The sequence below is a fragment of the Cygnus atratus genome, chromosome 7 (assembly GCF_013377495.2).
Source record: "Cygnus atratus isolate AKBS03 ecotype Queensland, Australia chromosome 7, CAtr_DNAZoo_HiC_assembly, whole genome shotgun sequence".
NCBI classification, from domain to species: Eukaryota; Metazoa; Chordata; class Aves; order Anseriformes; family Anatidae; genus Cygnus; species Cygnus atratus.
Genome location: NC_066368.1, coordinates 28849254 through 28872614, shown reverse-complemented (window position 1 = coordinate 28872614; position 23361 = coordinate 28849254). Strand labels below are relative to the sequence as shown.

The window sequence follows — 23361 nt, the reverse complement described above, 5'->3', positions numbered from 1 at the left end:
GCTAAGATGGGGAGCTTGCTAGGGTGCTCCATTAGAAGGCAGCGTGAGGGCTGGGAGCAGCCCTGTGCGCTGGGGGGGCTCAGAGGGGCTCTGCACCCACCGGGGCCATGTGCCTGCGTGCTGCCAGCTCACCTGTCCTGGCAGCGGAGCTGGCAGCTGGCGTGCTGTGGTAGAGAAGTTCAGGTGTGCTGGCAACTGAACAGTCCTGTTAACATTGGAGAGTATATTAAACAGTTTTTGTACTCTTCAGGATCAGAGGTGCTATATAAATGTAGTAGACTGGTGTGGAAAACTTTGTATCTGTGCATACTGTATGTATAGGTCTTATTCTTCTCCTGCAGTGCCAATGAAGTCTCTTTGACTCCAGTAGAGCAGGGCAGTGAACATTACTTTTGAGGATGGTATTTCTTTGTAATTTGTGGTGCTTGTGGAATAACGCTGCTTTGACTTTCTCTTTTTCTGGTGAAGAATAACACACCTTTATTCATTTGCTCTGAAAATACTTTTGCTCGACCTTAGCGAGGCACAATAATTGAAACCTCCTCAGTACTTCCACCTTTGTCCTAATTTTTGCCCTGGATGTGGACTTGGACGTGGGAGATTCCCTTTGGACTAGTACTGTGACTGTCCTTAGGCAGCAGCTGGGATTCTTTCAGCTACCAGCTTTTCTTTTCCCTGTCTTAGCTGGGAGTTCTGTATGTCCTTTTTTCTCTATCCTGTCACAACAACAACACAGAGCTGAGGTCACATCTAACATCTGAATGCTCTCCTCACAGAACCGGGTACTGTTTTCGCTCCTGATTCCATGAATCGGTACAATAAACTTTATCAAAGACTGTATAACAATTGCCCTTTAAGTAGCAAAACATTTTTTCTGGCTCCTGTTTGCGTTTCTCTTGATGACTCCAAGGTCTGTGAAGCTGCTTTCCCTGCCAGGCTCGCTCTCGGTGGGATGCTTTTGCAGCCTGCAGTTTGGATGCATGCGAACAGACACGTGCTGTTTTCCAAGGCAAGCACCCATTTGTTAGCGCGAGCTGCTCGCCCTCTCCTCTCCACAGGAGCTCTTCCCTGTTGAACTTTTGAACTACTGAAGCAAATCTAATTGTGTAGCTCCGCAAAACAGAAAGCGGCATTTGGGCTGCGTGAAGAAGTGTTGCAGCCTCAGCACAGTTGCCTGGGGAAGCAAAGCCAACAGAGAAACACATTGTCGGGGGTGGCGAGAGAATAGGGGCCTGTTAAATGCGTCTTTTCTCTCAAGCTTCTAGTGTCTTACTTGGGTTCTCCTGTAGGCATGACTGCGTGTGTAAGATGATAAACTTTTGCAGGATTTTTCTCTTTGACTGTGATTGCTAAAATCTGTGCAGTATCTGCTAATACGGTTTTCTGGGTTGGTGAGAGAGTGGGAAGCATCGCCTGAAATACTAGTCCAAAGTTTGTAAAGGCCGTACGTAGTTCCAGTCTTGTGACAAGGGGATGTGCCAGTTCTTACAAAAGGGGGCTCCCCTACAGCTCTCCACTTCCCAAGGCTCCCCATGTATGCCATCCCCTGAGGCAAAGCCATGCAATAGGCTGCTTGCTGCCCTGCTAGCCAGGTAGCTTCTTGCACTGCATCAGGCCATGTGGGGGGCACAGTTGGTAGCCAGAAAGAGCAGGGGCTTCTCCAAGCAAAGGGCCTGGCAGGCAGGGCATCCTTGGGCTCCCAGGGGAGTTCCTCTCCTGCCCCAGCGGCCTGACGGAGGCAAGAAAAAAAATATAGGTCTCTCTTTAAGCCTGCAGTAATGATTGAAGAAACAGATGGACCTGTTATTGTTGCAATAACTTAAAAATATCACTGTGAAATTACCTGCATTTTGCTGTACATCTCAGACCTACCACTTCACCGAGATGAGTTTAGAATGACTGTACCTGCCCTCAGGAAGACTGTGTCACTGGAGTCAGAGTTCAAGAAGAAATCTTAACCAGAGGCCTTTCCACAGCCACGCTGAGTTGTGTACTGGAGTAAAGAAACCTTATTAACTGAGCTTTGGTGGATTTCTTTTCCAATAACACATTAGCTCAAATCCTGTTGCATTTCAATTCTGTCTTCTTCAGAACAATGTCCTCAAGCTTGAGAGGACAGCAGTGATTCAAGTAGGCTCATCTAAAATGCCTTCATCTTTCATGCGAAAATGCTTACAAGCTTACACAGCAGCACTGAGTCACTCACATAGGATCATGTTTTTATTCATCTAGCAAAAATAAAACTTCTCTGACCCCAAATCCCGTGTTGCTAACACACAGGACATGTATAATAGATGTGCTATTTTTCCTGAAAAAAATAAGATATTAGTAGGTGATGACACCTCCATACTGGACAGTCATTCTACGGCTCATCGATATTAACTTATTTTTCATGTTCCTTTTCCTTTCATCCAAGTGGAAATAAATCTGACTGACATTTCTGCACTTCAGCTGTGAAAGGAAAGGTCAAAGGTGCTAAAAGCCCCTCTCAAATATATTAGAGGTACTACCGTTGTAGGGTTGCCCTTTGTCCTTAACACTGTGTTAATTAAGCCTGTTAAGGATGGGGTATCATAGAATCATAGAATGGTTTGGGTCAAAAGGGACCTTAAAGCCCATCCAGTTCCAGCCCCCTGCCACGGGCAGGGACACCTCCCACCAGCCCAATTTGCCCAAAGCCCCATCCAGCCTGGCCTTCAACACCTCCAGGGATGGGGCATCCACAGCTTCTCTGGGCAGCCTGTGCCAGTGCCTCACCACCCTGACAGTAAAGAATTTCTTCCTTATATCTGATCTAAATCTACCCTCTTTTAGTTTAAAGCCATTACCCCTTTAGTTTAAAACCATTGCTGCACTCCTTGACAAGGAGTCTTTCCTCAGCTTTCCTGTAGGCCCCCCTCTAAGGCCCCCACACGATTTATGCAACCTTCAACAAGTGAACAAGTCTGTCTGTGACTGAGGGCGTGATTCAGCAAGTCCCTTTTGTTTCTGCCTGGCTGTAAGAGCACACTAATCTCACGGAAACGAGCTGCAGTGCTCGTGGTTGTAACGCATGGCTGAAGCGAGGCCTTAGGGCTGGGTCAAATCTGCAAAAATAAGGAAACAACAGCAGCTTTCACCAAAGCTGCAATTCGTATCTTCTGTATTTGGCTGTCTAAACCACAGGTTCTTAGCCAAGGTCCACCATCTGGGCAGAGGTTGATCAGTGGAGAGGATCCTTATATGAGGATGGGTGGTGAGGTCCCTGTCCTACTGCATTGGTTGTAGAGGGAGCCTAGATGGCTGTTAAATTAAATCTTCTCTAATGTATACATGGCTAGTGAGATGAATCCTACGTAATTTCTCACTCTAGTGATCAGTTCATGTCAGATTTATAATCAGACCACACAGTTTAAAAAAAAAAATCAAGACAAAGGCATATTATGCAGAGGATACATGGCAGTAGAGGACGTGGCCTTTGTTCTTTAATCAGCTCTTTGTTGTTTTCAACTGATTATCAATGCCACAGGATAAATTAGCTTTTACTTGTAAATTAGTTTTCAATATCTAGAAATACCACATCATGTTTAGGTCCAGTAAGTAACCTTGTTAAAAAACCCTTGAAAATGAGGATATTCCAATTTAATGGCTTTTTCAGGGCACTACCTTACTTCAGTATTTTCAAGTGGAGACGTCTACATAGTACAAACTTCAAGACAACATAAAATAAATGTGTCCTATACTAGTACTGTTGCTCGATTATCTTCCTGGAATTACTCTGTTTTGTACTGAATGATGTTTGGACCTAGAGATGCACAGTTATAGCAGACAGGCAACAGACAAAACAGAAAATATGTGTGCTAAATTTGATATACAAATCAATAAATCATTTGTCCATCTAAATATAATGAAAGTAAGGGCTTGTATTGATTTACTTCAACTCTGATTAGAGTTGCATAGCATTCTCTTTTGGGAAAAAAAAAAGTCAGAATAGCTGCTGATGAGTGAATTGTAAGCATCAGATATTACATAGCTAGCTCCCATGGCAGTCAGACAGGAGATTCAAAACAAGTAGGGAGCCATACATTGTTGCCAGCTTCTGTAAAATGGTGTATATTTGAAAGCTGGGATTTTAAAGTGTATTTTCTACAGCTCAGGTGTTCATTGCAATTTTCATTGGTAATAAAATAAAAAAGTAGAAGGGAACCTGACTTCTCTGGCCTGAAGAAATATTTTTACATTTTGCAGTGCAAGGTTTTAAGAGAAACATGCTAAGTACATAGGAACTGGACCTATGCTGCCATTGTATTCTCAGAAGTGAAAGTCTTTCCAAGATAACATTTATCTGCACTTTCCTGTGGTGCTCAGACCTTAAAATAAGCTATCTACATGCTTTGCACACTTTTATGCTCCAGTTTGCAGAAATCTGCTGCTCTGCTTGCATGTGGGTACTAGCTCTACCTGTTCTCTGCTGCCTTCCTTCAGCCTTCCCCATGCAGGAGAGCCAGCCCAGGGAAGGCAGCCTGCTGCAGCTCAGGTGCTGTCTAGTGCCAGCATTTCACAGAGTCCAAAATCCTCTCTGGCTTCCTCTGCAGCCTGTTAATTCACACTTTGTTTTTATTTGTGACTTTGGCTTGAATGTGGCATATGTCCAGGTTGTCTGGATTGGGAACACTTTATCATCAAAACTTGTTCTTGGGTTGGTTTTATTTTGCCCTTGATTGTAGGTTTGCATTTGATTATCTTCCCAGGACTTGTGCAAGGTGGAGTTTTCTAGAGTGATGTTAAAAAGAGGACTCCCTTGAGCATATCACCTGACTCTGAAGAAGATTTAAAGTATTGTTTTCCCTTAGTATTGGATAAAGGAAAGGACTACAATAAACTTAGCTTCTCCCTACTTCACCTGTGTGTTTTCCTGCAGGACTTTACCTCATCCTTCTCTTACGGTAAATTTAGAGAGAGGGAAATTATTATCATAAGTAGCACGATTGCCACCACTTGTGCCAAGGGCCTTAGTCTCCCCCTTAGCCCTGGTCTGTCAGCTAAATGCCATAGCTCTGTGTAAAGTAAGTTTCGGGTTATCTGTGGTTTCACCAGTGCATCTTGTTCATGTTGATCATGGCGGAAGCTCTAGTTTCATGTTATATGTTAGCAAAGGATATCAGGTCATCCTTTACACAAAAAAGCTTTTCACAAGTTAAATGTGTACATTCTTCAGAAGGGGAGCAAGTGGCTCGTTTCCATGCCATATCCCAGCAAAACAGCTTTCCTGACACAGTGCAGGATTATTGATAGGCATTTGTAAGGATGGAAATATGTATTGTGATATTCTGTTGGGTTATTTGGAGCTTGAAAGGGAGGAGCATGTGTGAAAGTGGGACACCAGTGGTTAATGTTCCTGGCTGACATTTATATAGAAAAACACTTCTGGATTTACTCTAGGAAGGGAGTGTGGGCAGAATGCTGTACTGATCATGTTTTCTGTTTGCCATGTCTTCAGATCTTTCTCATAATCCTCTAAGAAATGTGGGCAAATCAAGTAATTGAAGTTGCATTTTGAAAACAGTGCATCTGCTTTCCTTTGTCAGAGGTATGTGTGCTGTGCCTTCAAAGGTACCAGAAAATCCAGACTTCTTAATGTACACCGTTCTTTGTATTTATTATTGAATTCTTTTTTACACTGATTAACAAGTAATGGCTGCCCACAAAAGATTAAGAATCCATACGGATCGCTTATCCAAGCTCAAATCTTGTATACAATTAAAATCACCCTGCAATTTTAGCTAGACTTTGAAATTCAAAGGGATTAAGAGAAAAGCTCTTTAAGGAGATTGCAACTAGTTAGGTATTTTATTGTATGTAAATTGTACATACATGCTTACAGACAGATATGCATAATGTGATACTATAGTTTGCTTTATCAGATTAATAGGTGGATTTAGGAAAGTCCTCAGTTCCACAGGAAGTTACACAGGAGCTCTCTGCTGCAGATAAGATCCGTATTTTGGCCTTGCTCTTGAAAAATCACAGATTCTCGCTGTTAGTTTAAACTCACGTAGGGAGGCTATGTTTCATGTCTAATAGCCTTCAGAGCAGCACGTCAGAGTTAAGAGGCAGAATGCTACTGAAATTCAATAGGAATTGGGCGGCTAGCTCCTTCAGACACCTTGGAAAATCCCCATCCAAACACAGAGAAATAAGAGCTGCAAAACAGATTAAAAACTTATTTGGGACAACTTTTATGAGCATCTGATTGTGAAGCAGTTTTAAGGCCATTCCTCTCCCAGTGCTCCCCTCTTGTTCAGTGCTAAGTGCATCCTCAGCTCTATGGAATGAGCTACCGTGATTTAAAAGCTATCGCACTTTAATGTATAGAAAAGTCTTTTTTTTTTTCAGCCCAGGATTGAACCTAACCTCTCTTGGGCTTTGAGGCAGAGGTAGTTTTCAAGAAAATGTCTGTATTTTAATATAGTGAGCAGGCTGGAAGTGCCAGCTGTCTGAACCTGTTCAAAAATATAACAACAGAATAAGCCCCAAGACAGAATGGTTACTGGACAGAGAGTAGAAAAAGTAATTAAAGGTGTTTAATGGGTGCATTTGTCAAATAGCTCTGTGGTTTATCACATAGTCATACAGTTTATCATGGGGATATCACTTCCATGCATTTCTGGCTGTATGTAAAATATGCATGTTAGCCCTGGCTTTTTTCTGTTTCATGGGAACAACAAATCTGTAGAAGTCAGAGATCAAAACTCAATGTTATTTCCCAAATAACAATGATACACAGAATGCTGTCATGGAAACCTTCCTTACAGAGAGCCCTCAGCATAATAGGCAATCATCCCACACTATGCAGCAGAAGTGTTCATCTGTCACCACCCCAGACTATGTAGTCTATAAATTGTAGTCACAAGAAAACCACACATTTTATTCACGTGATACTGCTTTTCTTGGACGAATGCTGCAGTCTTCTTTTCATGTCTGAATACCTGGCTATGCATCGCATAACTATGCGTTAACATATGGACTTTGTTTCCTTAAGAAAACTGGAATTTCACCTTTCCTCTGAAACCCATATTAATATCAAAGGCTACTATGGTTTCATGAACACTTCTTAGCTTGTTTTCTGGTTTAGGGTGCAACTCCTACTTGATTGTGTCCCATGAAGATCAACATTTCATTGCTTCTCACAGATGTCTTGGTTTATCCTTCACAAAATCCTTGTGGTTATTAGTTATATTTCCTGAAGTCATTTATCCTTTTTTTCGAACATAAATGCAAAGATACTGTACCAAATTTCCAGACAACATGTCAAAGAACATTTTTTTCCTATGCCTTTCAGTGCAGGTGGTTCAGTGCATAAAGGCAATCTGAATATTTAAACAGATTCCCCTAACTAGAATGTATATTAAAAAATATATCTAAATTTGCATGATGGAAATACAGTGAATCCTAAGCTGTGCTTATCATAAACAATTATAAATGCAAATTGGAAAGATATGTGCTTCTCTATGCCCATATAGGCACCAGAGTTAACTTCCATGCCCCTTACAAGAACTGTATTTTCTGAAACTGTCCTAGGAAATGCTACAAGTGATGCTAACCTAAAACCTTATTAAGATAGTCCATGATTGTAGGTCTACCTCTAACTAAAATGCCGGAAGAATGTGAAATACCTCCTTTCACATGCTACATGTTTGCAATGGAGTGTTAAAAATGAAGTCATATAAGTCATACAGTAGGACTCCTAGATCTAATTGCACATAAAACAAAATTACAAGAAAATAACCAGATGGGTTACCAAAAAAAAAAAAAAAAAAAAAGACAGATAAGATCCTAGCCCAAATAGGAAGCTTACAGTAATTGTTTCTCTGTGAGGTGGGCTCCAAAGAATAAAGAGACAAGAGTAGGAGTTAAAAAATAAAATGGATGTGGGTAGTCTCACTGAGGTTAATGGTGCTTGTAGCGCTGTGTGGTGTCAGCTTTGCTCTGTGGTCTCTTATAAAAGATTGTCACAATAGCACTGGAGGGACAGGGAGGGAAATGGCATCTGTGCATTGCTGAGTACTGAGGAGCACAACAAAGTCTGCTTTTCACGTTGGTTTTGGCCTGACATAGCATTTGTGGCTCTGCCTTCTCCTCTGTTTACTAGATCTGTTTTCAGGTGAGTGAATACTAGAAAATTTTACAGCAAAGAGTTTAGGGGGCACATTTCCCTTGCGTTAATCTATAAATTAGTTTAAGTAGATCTTGAGGAAAAGCTATCCTGCTTTGCTTTCAGACTGAATAGGCATCTGCTGTTGTTATTCCATGCTGTGTTTCCTACTACCCAGCAAAAAACATTGTCAGTCGCCCAGTTTGAAAGATCTCTCTATACTGGCTGACTACTGACTCCAGTTCTCAGCTTCTGTTTTGGTTATATTACGATAGTGGCAACAAAATGAGATATAAAAAATTGACTAAGTTGTATGAGTTTTCCCTGCCAGATTTTGGGAGGCTTTCCATACTGTGATGGAGAGAATATTCATCCTACCTGGCTTCAGGCTGCACAGCTGCATTGGGGAGGAAAGTATCTTTCCCAGACCTCTTTTTTTCCCCTAAAAGAAGAGATGTCAAGTAAGAGTTGCTGATTTTCTATTTAATATTTAAATTGCTGTGTAGCCTCAGTAAATTTTGGAAGAGGTCTTCTGCCTTCTGCTTTCATTTCCTCCCTTTTAATAGGAAACTCTTTGTTCCTGCTTCTGAAAGTGAAGAAAAGTACACTTCATTAAGCCTGTAATTGTTTAGAACTCAGAAGTGTAGATTGATTAGCAAATACTCTACAATAGCTCTTACAATGGAGAGCTTTAAATAAATGGGTTTAAAACTATTCTTACAGTTTCTAGTGCTTTTTATACAGTCTAAACATGCTGTGTACACTATTCTTTGACTCTGCTGTGTTCCTGGAGGGGAATGAATCGGAATATTCTGAATGCCTTATGTAACGTATTTAGAGAACTTTTTTGTTTGTATCTTTGTTTGAATTTCTTGGACGGAATTAATTAATGGCAAAGTATAAAGGCCAACTTTGAAATCCTAGCTGACTTGTACACTAGAGCTCAATTTGTATTCTACATCAAGGAAATGTTTGGATTTGAAAGAAGGACGCCATTATCAAAAAGATTTCTGTAGATGGCTCTGTTCTTCAGAGCGTCATCTTTTTACCACAGAAATGCGGTTTTAACACTTGGGTAATTCAAAAGGAAATTGATTTTTTGATCAGAGTACATATTTAATTCCTCGTTAAAAACTAAATGCAGAACAGGAAATAGTAGCTGATTTGGGAAAGAAGAAAAGTTACAGAGGTTGGGCTTGTTTAAAGCAATCTTAATTTCAAGAAGGAACACATACAGAATAAAGTCTGTAGCCTAGAGTTTTGTGATCCTTTAGAAAACTGATGGGGTAACAGCTTTTAGGGAAGAGAAAGATTCTTCTTCTTTTCATAGCCATATTTGCATTTCAATTTTGTAACTATATTCCTTTGTACAAGATCGCAGGAATAGTAGTTCCTCAGTGGGTGTGAATTTGTCTAGCTTCATTGAAGACAATGGAATAAAGATAATTTACATCAGTTTCCAAATGGGGTCTTGAAGCACTTGATCAGCTGACTACTGCGACAACTGGGAAGGCAGACAGGAGAATCCTGCCTTTTGTCCGTGTGGAAAATGGGCTATTCATGAAATGCCCCATTCTGTTGTAAAGGCAACTAAAGCAGTATCTTACAGTATATACGCAGCGTGTGTACTCCCCTCTGTCTGGTCTGCAGTGGGGTGGGCAAAGGGGAGTAGCTGTAGGTCCTGCTTGCACCCCTATGCTGCCCTAGATTTCAGGCTCTATGTTCAGGGCAGTCTCTCCTTACAGGCAAAGCAACTCAGCCTGAGTGATAACAGGATTAAATGAAATAACACAGTTTTGGTTTATAGCACATACATCAGCTCCTAAAACTACTGGAATTTCCCCACAGCATACTGCAGGAGCAACATTAAGTCTTGGTCCATATGTGGTGAGGCTCTAGGGCAGTTTGCCATCCGGTATTTGCAGAAGACTAGGCCAGTACCTGCACAGGAGGGAGAACCCAGGGGGTTTAAGTCCAAACTGGAAGTTCAGGTAGCCATGGGGAATTTCTGCTGGGCTAGAGATCTCAAAGCTTGGAAAGGACCGACCGTGCTGACTTTTTTCTGGTCTTGCTCTCGTGTTCTTGGGCTTTGAAGTTTGTGCAGTCACTCAAATTTGTGCAAAGTTAGTGTAATCCACTGGTGGTGCATATAGAGTATGCACTATTAAGAAGTAGAGTATTAAAACTCTTAGGCAGATGAAGGATCCTGTCTCTGTGCTTTCCAGGCTTATCCTGCCTGCCAAAGAGAGCTCAGATGGGAGGGAGTAGAGTGGTGATAACATTTTTACTGCTTTTGAATATTTGTAGGGTAGAGAGAGGATTGGTTGAGATGGTCTTTTTTGGTTCCAAAATCGTTTTTCTCCTCACACTGGTGACTCTTTTTTTCTTCTTAAGTGCTGTGTATTTTCTGCCTCATTTATTTATCTCTGTGGCATAATGGCATGGTCCCGAGAAATGCTAAGCATTATCCAGTGTCTTTAAAAGCAGGGGAACATCAAAGACAATTCTGTAGCATCAAACTATGAGAATATTTATTGTAGTCCCATCACAATCTCTCATCTTTTCTCTGATGCCAGTGAACATCCATGTTGTTACAAGAGGTAGGAAATTAGGCTATGGGCAAGAGCTGGTGTACAGAAAGTTGCCCAGCTTCTCTAGCCTATTTGACACAGGATGATCGTGGATTTCCTCCAGAGCTGTTGATTGCTCTGTGGACAAGCCCATGTTTATACTCGTGCAGTACAATGTGAGCAGTGGCACAGAAAGGCTGCTGCTGGGCTCCTGCCAAAGGGCCCCACAGAGGCAGCCAGATCATCTCTGTGCAATGTGAGTATGATGGGAGCAGTGTGGCAGGGGAAGCCTGGCTGCACAGCCACCTCCTCCTCCTCTGTTGCCCCGTGCTAGAGCAGGGCAAACGTATATGTTCACAGGGAGGTTGTCAGGAGCACTGATGGTGAAGGGGCTGGCGGAGGCAGGCTGCCTTCAGAGCCCGAAGCTCACACCTGCCCGACTTCGGGGTGGGACCAGTACCATCCCAGGTCCTTAATGTCCCTTCACTTGTAGTGTCTTCGGTGTTTGGCTGTTGGCCACAGTGGGCAGGACCATTCCTTGCATGAGGCCCCAGCACCACTTCGAACAAAACCTCTCTTCTCTGTGCCCAAATGAGGGGACTGCGGGAGCTGGAGGAGGAGCACTGGGCGGACAGCGCAGAGCCTCTGCGAGGGGAAGGGCCCTCAGAGAAGCTACCAGCACGAGCGAGGGTGGCTCCTCGAGCAAGGATCACAGCCAGTCACACTGTGCATGAGGTATGGCAGTCCTGGGGCAGAGGGAGACTGGAAAGAGGGAAGAAATGGAGCTAGAAAAGAGCTTAACAACTAGGAGAGGAAGGGATGACGAGAAGTGAGAAGCCGGGTCTGAGGGAGTTGGAAGGATATGACTCACTGCCTGCAGGGACAGTGAGATTGAACGAGAAGCTCAAATATGCGGGAAGTAGGGAAGAGGGATGCACTGAGGAGCAGGAGGAGGATTTATTGTGGAATTAAGGCCTTGATGCAATCCTGAGTATGCAATGCCTGAGGGGTTTGAGTGGGAATGCCCATGTTGTACAGACAAATCTGATGTGCATTTTTTCTTTAATTTTTTACTCTGTTGGCATTAAGTAGGTTTGTCTGGATCCTATGTCTCCAGAGTTTAACAACATAAAATTGCAGTCTTCTACACTGATGACCTTCTTCTAAGCTGTGGAGTTGGGAAACTGTCTTGAAAACAACTTTCAAAACCAAAACTTCCCCTTTTTGAAATCAGTAAGTAAGGGATTCATTGCATCTCAGTCCATCAGGTTTCCCATCTGTTCAAAAAGTTATGGCTGCTTCCATGAAAAGAATACTTCTTTTTTTTTTTCTTTTTTTTTTTTTTAAATTATTTTGGGGTGGAGAGAGTACATGTATGTGATTTGGGAAGAAAATATAACAGGTGGTGTCCTCTCCTAGAAGAATGGTTAGACCTGCTCTTTAACATGTGGTAAATCTCAAACATGATTTCTTCTCTTGGACTTGAATGCCTTTGGATCCCAGATGCTCTAGGATAAAGGTTTTCTTGTTTAGTTGTTGCTTGTTTTCTGAGTGGGGTTTTATTTATATATGTGCAGAATGATCTGTTCTACTGGGTGGGGTGTTAGACTATTTATTTTGGCACCTAGTTTGGGACATAGATGCTTTTACCGTACAGATAAATGTTTCGTTAACTCTTAGGACTGTAAAACCCATTGGTGTGGTGGTAGACTGGAAAATGAAGAGTGACTAGTTCTTGGGTTTATAAATTTCTCAACACTTTCCACACTGTCAAATTCCTGCATATCACCTTCTGTTTGCATGAATCTCATGAGTCAACATCCTTGATTTTATTTTATTTTTTAATTTAAATTCTTATTGGAAAGCTATTATGTGGGGTATTGAATTCTGGCTGTCATTACTTTGGTATTAAATTGTGTACTGCTTGATTAAGAAACTCATTGTGAATGTTATGGCAGAGTACTTTCTATATGAAATGCTATTTTACAGTATTTCTCTATTGACATTTCTCCTACAATTTGTTTGGTACTTAGAAAGCATGCTGGAGACAGGTGACCAATACAGCCACGGCTTAAGCCTTAGCCTATCATTATCAAATGCACAAAACATATGAAACTTAATACAGGATAGGATCGCTGTCCCTGGAGTGGCTACAAGTCAGACTTAACTCACTACGCAGTATCTGCTTGAAAGGAGAAATCAGAACTGGGAACAGCCAGCATGGTAGTACTGCATCCCAGCCACCTCTGCAGCAAATGTGAGGGTGTGCGGGCAGGCTGATGGGGCTCTCCTGTGTCCTGGGGGCACTGGAAGCACCCAGGGAGAGGACGGTTAGCAGTCTCATCCCTCCACATTGCTGTCCAACCAGACTAGTGATGGCTGCACGAGGCTCTATTTTTACCTCCTTGGCAAATATGAGTGAGCCGGCTTAAGATACAGCCTGGGTCTCCAACTCCATCCGGCTGGAAGGGAAGCGGTGACTTCGCAGGGCAGTCAGGCTGTCTGCCCCTCTGTCTAGCTTGGGGCTAGCCCTGCCCCATGAGCTTTTCACCGCTCTCAGGCAGCAGGCTGTCTCCACACTGGTAGGAGGAAATAGACCTTCCCCTGCCCCGGTCTGTCTGGGCTGCCTGGTGCTAAAATCAGCCTGCTGATAACCTCACTTTCCAGAGCAATATTGCACAATCTTCACCTTCATTCAGAAGGTGCAACTTTGTGTTTTGGTTTTTGGTGTCAGGGAATATTGCAGTTTGGCATTTCTGTACAGATATGAATTCAAGCTTTTAGGCTAAAAGGGTAGGGTGGAGAAAGTATCTTCCTTTGTGCTTATGGCAATTAACTGTGGATGTAAATAGCTAACATTAATGAGGCTTACTGAAAGTATCTTATTAGAGAATGCAAGCCATTAACTTTTCAGTAAGACAATGTAAATGGCCCTTCTTGATATTTGCATGTAAAACTATAAGACTTAATTTCATACACATGTAAGTGCATTTTTTTTATGTGATAACATAAGCACTATAATGAGTCTTTTTAGTTTGAAATGGTACTGTTATTTAGTACCGTTTTTTTTTCCCCCAACAGCTTACATTCTCAAATTCTTTCATAAAAGACAGAATTTTCTGCATGTAAAAATAAAACCATGGGTGATGTTCTGTGAGCAGAGTGGTGTTATGTATCCTCATTTTGGAAGCTGTTTTGGAAACTGGGTAATCACCGCTACTAAAGCCTGTAAAACTTTCACCACACTAGCCAGCTAGTTTTACAATGGGCTTAATAGGGCATTTTGTTGTATTTCTTTTAGAATTTCTTGATGTTTTTCTGTGTGTTTACCCTGTGTTAATGTACGTGTTAGCAGCCAGATATCTGTAAGCAATATATGAAGAAATAAAAATGGGGAATTGGTTAACTTGGGGTCTTTTTACAGGTCCTGAGAACAAATAATGATTTTATCATCTTATTAAATCTAATATGTTCATTTTCAGTGAAATGGACTAAAAGATCAAGCAAGGGTTATGTTATATATTTTGACTTTACTCTAGTTCCATGTTTATTGCTAATTGCTTCTGTGAATTGACCTTTTTGAAGCATCACAGACAACATTTCTTGAAAATCTCAGTGGTTTTGGCTCTTCAAAATGGTGGAGTTTCAGTTGTTGGTGTCATGATAAATTTTTATTATAGATTACTTTCTTCTAAGGGAACACGTACAGCAGAAATACAGAGCATTGGGCTCTGGGAGGTAACGCCAGAAGGTTTTTTTCCTAATAGTACAACATATCAAATCGTTGTGTCAGAGTTGTAAGAAAAGAGATTTTCAAACTTTGTGGCAAGAAATAGTTTTAGAAACATACTCCACTGAGCTCCAGTGCCATTTTTACCTACAATATTGTATTTGTTGTTTAACACAAATAGTTATGAAATGTGTCAAATTCATGTGAAACAGAAACAATTTTCTTACTCCGAAACAGTAATTTTAATATCCTCCCTGTTTTGAACAACAACAAAACCATGTTGGAAGTAACCTAAGTGCCTCCCCTTATGGATGTGCATACACATAGCACACACGAACCAAATCTCATAGTAACAACAATTGTCATGTGCACTTGATAGCAGCAGGCCCATGTGTTTTGCCTTAAGGCTTGAGTCAGCTGGGAAAAGGTGCAGTGGTGAGCATTACACTGTTTTTCTCTAATTCAATGTGTGAATTATTTTACTGTTATTTCATGTTTCACTACACGCAAGATTTCAGGAAAGCAATTTTATTTATACAATATTTAAGCACCCACGAAGGCCTGCTGATGCTTGCTGGGATTACACATAAACTCCTGCTGCAAATGCAGAGAATACGCAGCTTCTTCCTCCAAAAGGCTAGTCATGTCTTCACATATGACGAGAGATTTATTGAGTGCAATGTTAACAGCTACCATATTGCTCTACTCCCACATCAACACAAATGTTGGCAAAAGCTACTGTGCCAGCTGCCCACTTACACACTCTAGTGGCACCTTTGCTATTCCTCAAATCCACAAATTGCCATTTTCATCCAAGTAATGCTCAAACACAGTTTGTTTTCTGCCTCACGTATTTAGCAGATTTTCATCAGGAAACAAGAGATGAAGGTAGATCCACAGGAGTCTGTCAAACCAGACTACACCCAGCAATACTAAGACTTTTTCAGTGCAAGAAAATACCCTGGAGTGGTCAGGTGCAGAAAGGTAGGAGATGAAACCCTAATTAAAATGAGTGCTTGTATTCAGAAGGTAAGGCAGACAGCGATGTTTATAGCTGTAAGGGAGCAGAAGTCTTCCTGCAGTTGCCCAGGTCCTACCTCTCATCGTGCCCTGGGACTGGGTTTCTGCTTGAGGACATGTTGCTTAGGTCGGTGTAGAAACATGCATCTACGGAAGACTCCCCATGGTGTGGTACTTCTCTGTAACAAGATAAGCTGACGTCCACAATCAGCATCTATATTTAAACTGCACCCTTAGGTTTTGCCCTCCTGTTCATAGACCATGTTCCTCCAGCCTATGATGGTGTATTTACCAAGGCAAAGCACGGGAGCTGCATACCCTTTCTCAGTGCTGAGAAGTGGAGGTGACGATCATCTGTGACAACTTTCCCTCTCTAGAAGTATTTCTCTCAGCTCTAAGTTAGTCTGTGCCTGGTGACCTGCAAAATATGCTGCAGGATCATATTCAAGACCTGAATTGGTGTCCATTTTGATTTTTAAGTATGTTTACATGATTTTAATAGTGGAGTTACATTCTCATGTTCAAAAAACATCAGCTGAATTTGGTGTGTGCCATTTTTGTGGTTGTGTAATCGCTCTCCTCTGTCCATGAAGATTCGTTCTGATTATCAGTTGGAATTTTATACTGTATTGACCTGTGAGAAACATGAGGTGTGTAAAGACCATTCTGTGGTGGTGTTGATCATCAAAGCATGAGGAAAAAACCGCAACTTCTGATGCACATTCTTTAAGAATGTGATGGCCACTTTCATGTTCTGAAACAGAACACTGACAGAATATCAAAGTATATCTAAATGACATGCCAACATTTCTCTAAAATACCACAGTACCATTCTTGTCTGGAGTTTGTATACTCAGTCAAGAGAGGTTCTTCTGGTGCATCCTTGTTTGAATGCTTTCAAAAGCTTCTGCTCTTACAATCCATCACCGTCTATTATTTTATTATCCTCATGAAGATGTTTTACTGCCAAGATGAAATGTGAGGAGGCCATAGGTAATCCTTTCAGCAGTTCTAATTCTGTACTTGCTTTGCATCTGCATGAAACTATTTACTCATGAGTAAAATCCTGGAGGGTCTCTACATGGCAATGGTATTTGCCAGTATTCCCTTCTGACCTAGTCAGTGTTCTGGTGTAATGTTATTTTGTGGATGTTTGAATAGTTTAGAAGCAAAATCTAAAAACTGACAACCACATGTACATCTCTTAAAGCAGAGGTCTTCTGCTGCTGAGACCCTCTGATAGTTCCATTCCTTTATTGTGTGGAGGACATAACGTGTTCTTCCAGATCGTTACCTTTTTTTTTGTTGTTGTTTACAGTCTCAGGGCATATTAACATTTAAATTACTTGAGATAGTATCAAAACAGGTATCAACTAATTATTCTAATTAATATTGAAATACAGTACGATCAAGTTTCAGGTGTCATTTTAGAATGTCTTCCTGTGAAAATCCTTCCGTGCTGTTCTGCTGAGGCTAGCATTGGGCTGGATCCTTCTGTTCCAGTCTGTTCGTTGAAGTCAGTGAACCTCCTTCTTGCTGTCACTCTGGGGAGAAAGAACATAATCTCCATCTTATGGGACTTTTGAGGAGATGTTTTATCCTTCCACTTCTCCTTTTCCTCTATTCCTTACTTGGCAAATATATAGGTGTTATAGATAAATACAGAAATATTTACATGTTATGTTATCAGGTGACTAAATTAAAGAGACAGCTTGGCAAAAGCGGGTTGAGGGGGAGAATGAAAACCATGACTTCAGTGTAGAAGGAACAGCAAAAAGTTTGTAGAAGCAGAGACAAAGTGTCACTTCAGGATTCTAATATGCAGTATTACTGACTTTAAAATAATGTCTGCTTGGGCACGTACAGAAGAGCACTAAGACAGCTCAGCTATCTGGTGACTGCCAAATGATACTGCTCTGCAGCCACTGCCTCCAACACAAATAGCTCAGCTCCATTTAAGTATTCTTACTGGAGGCAATCAATCACATATGAAACAGAGCAGTCATAAATAAGATCTACCGTTTATATACATTCAGTTATTTTTGCAACTAAGCTATATTGTGTCCAAAAGAAATATTTGGATAACTGAATGCCTCCCTCCTAGAAGGGAGTGAGGGGGAAAAAAGAGTGCAAATTGTCAGTATAGGTCAAGAAGTAATTGAAATTCAGAATTCAATGCCTGGATGCATTTCATCTTCTGAACCAAAGCACTGCCACCCTGTGCAACCTTTCAAAAGACATTGGAGCCTTAGGCTTAAGTACCTAAATGTCACAGTGAATGAAGAGATCCAGACAGCCAACTTACTGCTCATGATGGAGAACAACGCTGCAAGTGGAAGGAGGAGGAGCACTGTAGGAACATTATAAAAATTCCATGGATAGTTTGTTAATAGAAAAGATATTTCTGAGCAGAATGGTAGCCTTCTGAAGTTCCCTATGTCTCTATGTTTCTTGATGTGATGATAGCCAAACGCCTTACGAACTTTTTTTTTTTCTTGCTATGACTGTCTGTCCCACAAAGAAAGCAAATTTGTTATTAGAAATGTCAGTCAAGTATGTGTCTGCTTGCTGTTGGTTACCAGCTCTCCAGAACTGTCTTAGGGAGTCCACCTCAAGTAGGATGAATGTGGTTGTATATACATAGCACCAGCGAGGAACACGGGTTTGTGTGGTGGGCATAGGACAGCGAAGTGGGAGACTGGCAGCACTGGAGTCTGTTAACAATAGCACTGAGTTACAGAACCAGGGAGTGCAGCAGGGTTAATAGTGTCAGCTGCCATGCCAACATCTCTAGTCACATTTGGTAATTTGGTTTCACACTAAACATGTGAAAGCCTTATTTTTTTAATAGACTGAATCTTGCTAGATGATCAACATTCTCATTACTGTTTTTCCCCCATGAAATAAGAGCATACAGCCTATCTTCCACTAGCTTTGGTGTTTATTTTTTTCTTCTTTTCCCTCTTCTTGGCCATTTTGTCTACCTTGTACTTCGGAGCTATACCGCAAGCAAAGAAAGGTGCAAGTACTGTGTTTAGTTTTGTTCTCTCTGTGATATTTCATTGTAAATGAAGCCAATAATGGGAGCTTTAACTTGTTTTTCCTTGAGTTTGGTCTTGATCTCACAGCCGTGGAAATGCACACCAACCGATGTTTTGTATTCTAAAGAACAATTAATGCAAACAGAAAAAAAATGACAAGTTTTGGATAAAATACGCATGTTTAGGCAGCGTTTTTTCATACAAGTGGTTGATAAAGTCAAGCATGAAAAGCACTTTAATGTTAACTAATGTGAGAATTACAGCTTTTTGAATAGAAAAAAAAACTCACATGAGCCCTTTTGCTTATAATTGATGTAGCAGCAAAGCAGAGGTGACATTTCCTTAGTTGCTCTGTCTTTAAGAATCTAGTCTTTACTGTTGCATTATTCCAAATCCTTCACTGAATAATTTCCATAATTTCAGTGTCTGTGAATCTCATCACCACTGAATTTGTTTATTAGAATGCATACAGTGGGCAAACAGAGAAGGAACTCTGAACTCAGTTGAACTGAATTCATAAAAAAGTTTGAGCAAATGCTGGTGGATACTTTCTCTGAATTTTCACCTCTCTTAAAACCTGATTCAAATCTCATATAAAAACAGTGAAAAAAAAACCACAGGAGCCATCACTTACTGAGTTTCATAAATCTGCGAGCCTTCTATACCCTATGCACAGAAGCCAGGACAGACTGCCTCCTGTTTTTGACCTTTTTTCTGTGTGTGTGAAACTTGCTGAGGTCTTCTCGCACTGCTTCAAACAGCCTCCACCCATGAGCATTTTTAATCTCTCTGGCATGTTTAGGTCTTGCATGTGTTGGCTTTTTGCCAATCTGGGTGAGCACAATGTTCTCAAAGCTTGCAGTATGATATATGATATCGCAAGGAAAGATAAGGAACAGAGCAGACTAATAAATATGAATTAAAATGGGAATAGAGTCTCTCCCTTTTCTGTCTATTTCACTGCTTTTGCTTCTTCTTTTCCCTTCTCTTTACCTTTTCTTTCACATTCTCCTCTCTCTGCCATCAAAATGTAAAACATTTGAAGCCCTTCCCTCTCTTTCCCTACTACAAGCTTGGATTCTGAGGAATGAACAGCAATGTGTGAATGCAGCACTTCTTAGGAGCAGCCAGCAACATGCTTACAGCAGGAGCCGCTGATGCAGCATATGGGGAGACTGTGAACAGAGTAGCACAGCGCTGTTTCATAAATCAGCACGCAAAAAATGTCAGTGCGTGTCACCTTGTGATAGCTGGTTAAGAGGAACAACTCATTTGTCTCCAACCAGAATCTACCCCACGAACAACCCATTTGCAATCTCTAGGCTCCAGTTTTTGTAGCTTTTTGTTCAGTCTTATTTTGGTTTTACTTATAATTAAAAGTTACTTACTTAGTTACCTGCCTTTTCATGCACCAAACATCCATTTAGCCAGTTAATGCATTATCACGAAGGATTCTGTGGAGAGGTGCCACTCTTATTTTTCTTGTATATATTTAAAAGACAGTGAATTTTATTCCAGTTGGCTTTTTCTTAGCTTTGGATACTCAGAAAAGACTTCAAGAATGCAATACCTATGTTGAGGTACAGAGCCCCTGCTGTTTTGCTATTCACATTTTGCTCTTTGCATGTTTGCTTTCTCAGTCCTTATGTAATAAGATTACATAAACTAAGACTGTAATCTCTAAAATCATTTACCATATTAAAGAGCAGCTCCCATCAATGGATCTTTATTAGCTGCCTGAAGCAGAAAGGAGACACGTGGCTGTACATTTGAAAACTGGTTGTTTACAATACTCATCAATGCTTGCTGCCAGTTGTGGGCAGATGTCATCAAAAGTCATTATGCAGCTCTGAAAATAGAATCAAACTTGACCTGGACAGGTCCTTAGATGATCGATGAGCTGCCTCTGAATAATGTAAATGTTGGATTCCATTCCCTCCACTGGCCTCCCATGGCTAAGGGACCTGGAGCTAGGGCAGCATGAGGAGGGGGTACACTGTTGCAGGGTGCATCTGTGGCTGAAGTCTCCTCACCCCTAAAAGTCTGAGTTTCTCGGTGTGCCCTGCTCTGTCCTCGTGGAGAGGAGTGTCACCTGCACGTGGCTGCAGAGCAGAGCTCTGCTGCAGTGCTGCGTCATCTCTGAAACTGGGAAGATGCAGGTGCCACCTGTTCTTCCATTTTTCTCTTTCCCCCAGAAAGCACTGGTAAGCAAAGAGAGGGGAGGAGAAGCACAAAGAGGTCTTGAGAGCACCTCTGTGGTGTGTGAGCTTCCTTGGCTGTCCCAGCCACTGGACTGTGCCCCAGGACGGGAAGAAACAGCACCAGAGTGCACAGGGGCTCCTGTGCCTTCATCTTGCCCACACTGAGGGAGTTCAACGTCGAGAGCTGGCTTTGAGGCTCTGACAATGCTGCTGTAGCTGCCGCATCGTGTGGAAGGGGATGTTCATACATTTACTGAAACCTGGCTTCCTCTGCTTAGCTCCCACAAGAGGAGAAAGAGTAGAGAGATCAGCTTCCCCTCCTCTTCCTTCCCTCTGCCCTCACACAAGGCTCAAGAGGAACATTGCCTTCTCCTTTCCTTTGAGAAGTGCTGGCAAGCACAGACTGTTATAGTCCACCTTGGCATCAGAAGCGGTCAGCTGCTTCCCTGCTCCTGCTTGCTTGTTGGCGTGTGGCAAAGGCCATGAGAGAAAGGGAAGCGGTGCTATCTATACTCCTGGAGTGAAGCACAGCGAGCATCGTGCGCCTGCAGCTCCAGCCCAGCCCGCAGGCATTTGTCTGCTCTTTAGTTAGCAGGTAGAACATTACAAGTGACTTCGCAAATTCCTCTGGTATCCAGCAGGCCTGGAAGATACGATTTAAGGCTGTAAGAAATGAGTTCGCTAGCCATTATGGAAGTGCCCTGCTAGCATTCACGTGGTAATGTTTTCTTTGAAACACAAGGGTGCTTTGCAAAGGCTGCCAATGCTGCTGTTAATAATGACAGGAAAAATATTTTTAAGCTGCTACGTCTCTCTCAGATTGGTATTCTGTTTGTCAGAAATAGACAACAGTCCTCCCACAGCAGAAAAGGGCTGGCTATCTTTTTGGTATTTCTTCTGTTCCTGTACGGTCTCTAAAAGGGTGCCTGTAGAGGGGCTTCCTATCTGTTGCTCCTCCTTCCCAAACTCCCCTACAGGGAGGACGCTACAGCAATCATCTTTTGTCCACAAAAATGTTGGACTGAATCAAAGGTTGTTATGAGTGATACAGCAAAACACACTGTTGTACCTGCTCAGGGAGTGATCTTTTCATTTAAAGGCAGTTGCAGCAACAGCAGAGATGTTTGTGGCTAGAGGTTGTGTTTTTTTTTGTTTTTTTTTTTTGTCTTTCCAAGCATTCGCCTTCTCCCCTTTTGGTTGTTTGCCTTCAAGTTGTGACAGGAGATCGGGGAGCTTAAGAGCTTAAATGACTTCTTAGTGTACCATCATTTCAAGATGAATAAGCGTTCATGAAGACAGCCTGAGGGAAGGGAATTGATGTACTACTTGAATGCCCCGACTTTATAATTCATAGGAAACTGTCTCAGCAGGAGTGTGCCCAGTGCTTAAAACTTTGCCTTAGGGTTTGGATGGATCAAGCAGTAATAAGTCTCCATGGCTGATTGAGGGGGAGGAAGAGGAGAAAACAATTTAAAAGTAGCGAAAGAAGATACTCCTGACCATTGCTGTAGCCAAGTTTTTGCTCCCATGGTCTGTGGAACCACCACGTGATGAGCTGGAGGACTGAGCCCGCTCTCGGTTCCCTCCCTTGCAGCTGCACACGGAATTGCAACCCTGGTTTGGGAACAACTGGCTGAAGGCAAGGCAGCTGGCTGCTCTGCTCAGCTGTGTTTTGAGATGAGCAATTTTCTGTTAAGGTCAGCGAATGTTTGGTGGAATAGGGAGTTCAGAGCACCATCCCTAGAGAGGTGGAGAAATCCACAATGAGAAAATAGGGATAAGACCATGCATTCTCTCTAAAATTGGTTGCATGATCTATTTCAATTTGAATATATTTGTGCATAATGTGTTTTTCTCAGCAAGATACAGGAAGAAGGCTTTACTCCAAGATGAATTCACAGTTTGCAGAAACTCGCATAATATTTCCATTTAGACAGTACTGTCAGGCAGTCATTTTAATGAGTGCTGAAAATCCTAAACCAACTGTAGTCTGATCCTACTGCTTGTTCCTATTTCTGTGTTGACACTCCTGGCACCTCCCAGGCATTTGTGTTCTGCAACCAAACAGCCACACGTTGGAAGTGAACATCTTTGCCCAAGCTGTCTGCTATTTAATATTGCTTGCCGGTAACTACTGTTCTCAGAAGTTCTGGATGGCAAGGTTTCAAATGCTGAACCGTGCACCAAAATAAAACCAAGCTCCAGATAGCTTGTTTTTCCTCATATTAACTATTGTGGTCACCACACTTTTTTTAAGATCATTTTTTGCAAATTTTATTTAGGAATGCAGTTTTGAGCTACCTGGTGAGAGGGGTGGGGGAAGCAATCTCTGCTTTCACAGCTGGGCTTCCCAGTGTGTGTCTCGTTTGTCAGTAAGCATCCCTTATTCCTCCTAAGCATGAGGAAAAGCCCTAAAAACATCTTGGAACATCTTCCTGGTTTTTCTCCTTGAATTAGTTGCTGTCACATTTCTATCAGACACATTTCTGCTGCTGTGCTAGAAGCAGGAAGCTTTGCTTGCAGTTCAGGTAGAGGCCAGCTACATGCATTTTTGATGGTTGTGACAGCCCTGTTATTAATGCCTGAGGGCATGAGACTTGGTGCTCAGGCTATAGATAGCCTATGGGTCTGATACCTGCTAATCTCATTAACCGTTGGACTTAGC

At 41.9% G+C, this 23361-nt stretch overlaps 1 protein-coding gene across 8 annotated transcripts in view; it reads left to right on the top strand.

Annotated features, from left to right (window-relative positions):
* The window catches only part of PHYHIPL (phytanoyl-CoA 2-hydroxylase interacting protein like), a 122251-nt gene that overhangs the window by 54766 nt on the left and 44124 nt on the right, over nt 1–23361 (top strand). For 2 of the 8 annotated variants that reach the window (XM_035571492.1, XM_035571803.2), the window contains exon 1: nt 10958–11439. The exons of 3 other annotated variants lie outside the window; for them this stretch is intronic. The gene's annotated coding sequence lies outside the window, so the exon portion shown is untranslated. Of the gene's footprint in view, nt 1–10957; nt 11440–11793; nt 11938–23361 lie in introns of those variants that run through there. 3 more of the 8 variants (XM_035571729.2, XM_035571575.2, XM_035571651.2) reach the window with 3 other exon arrangements.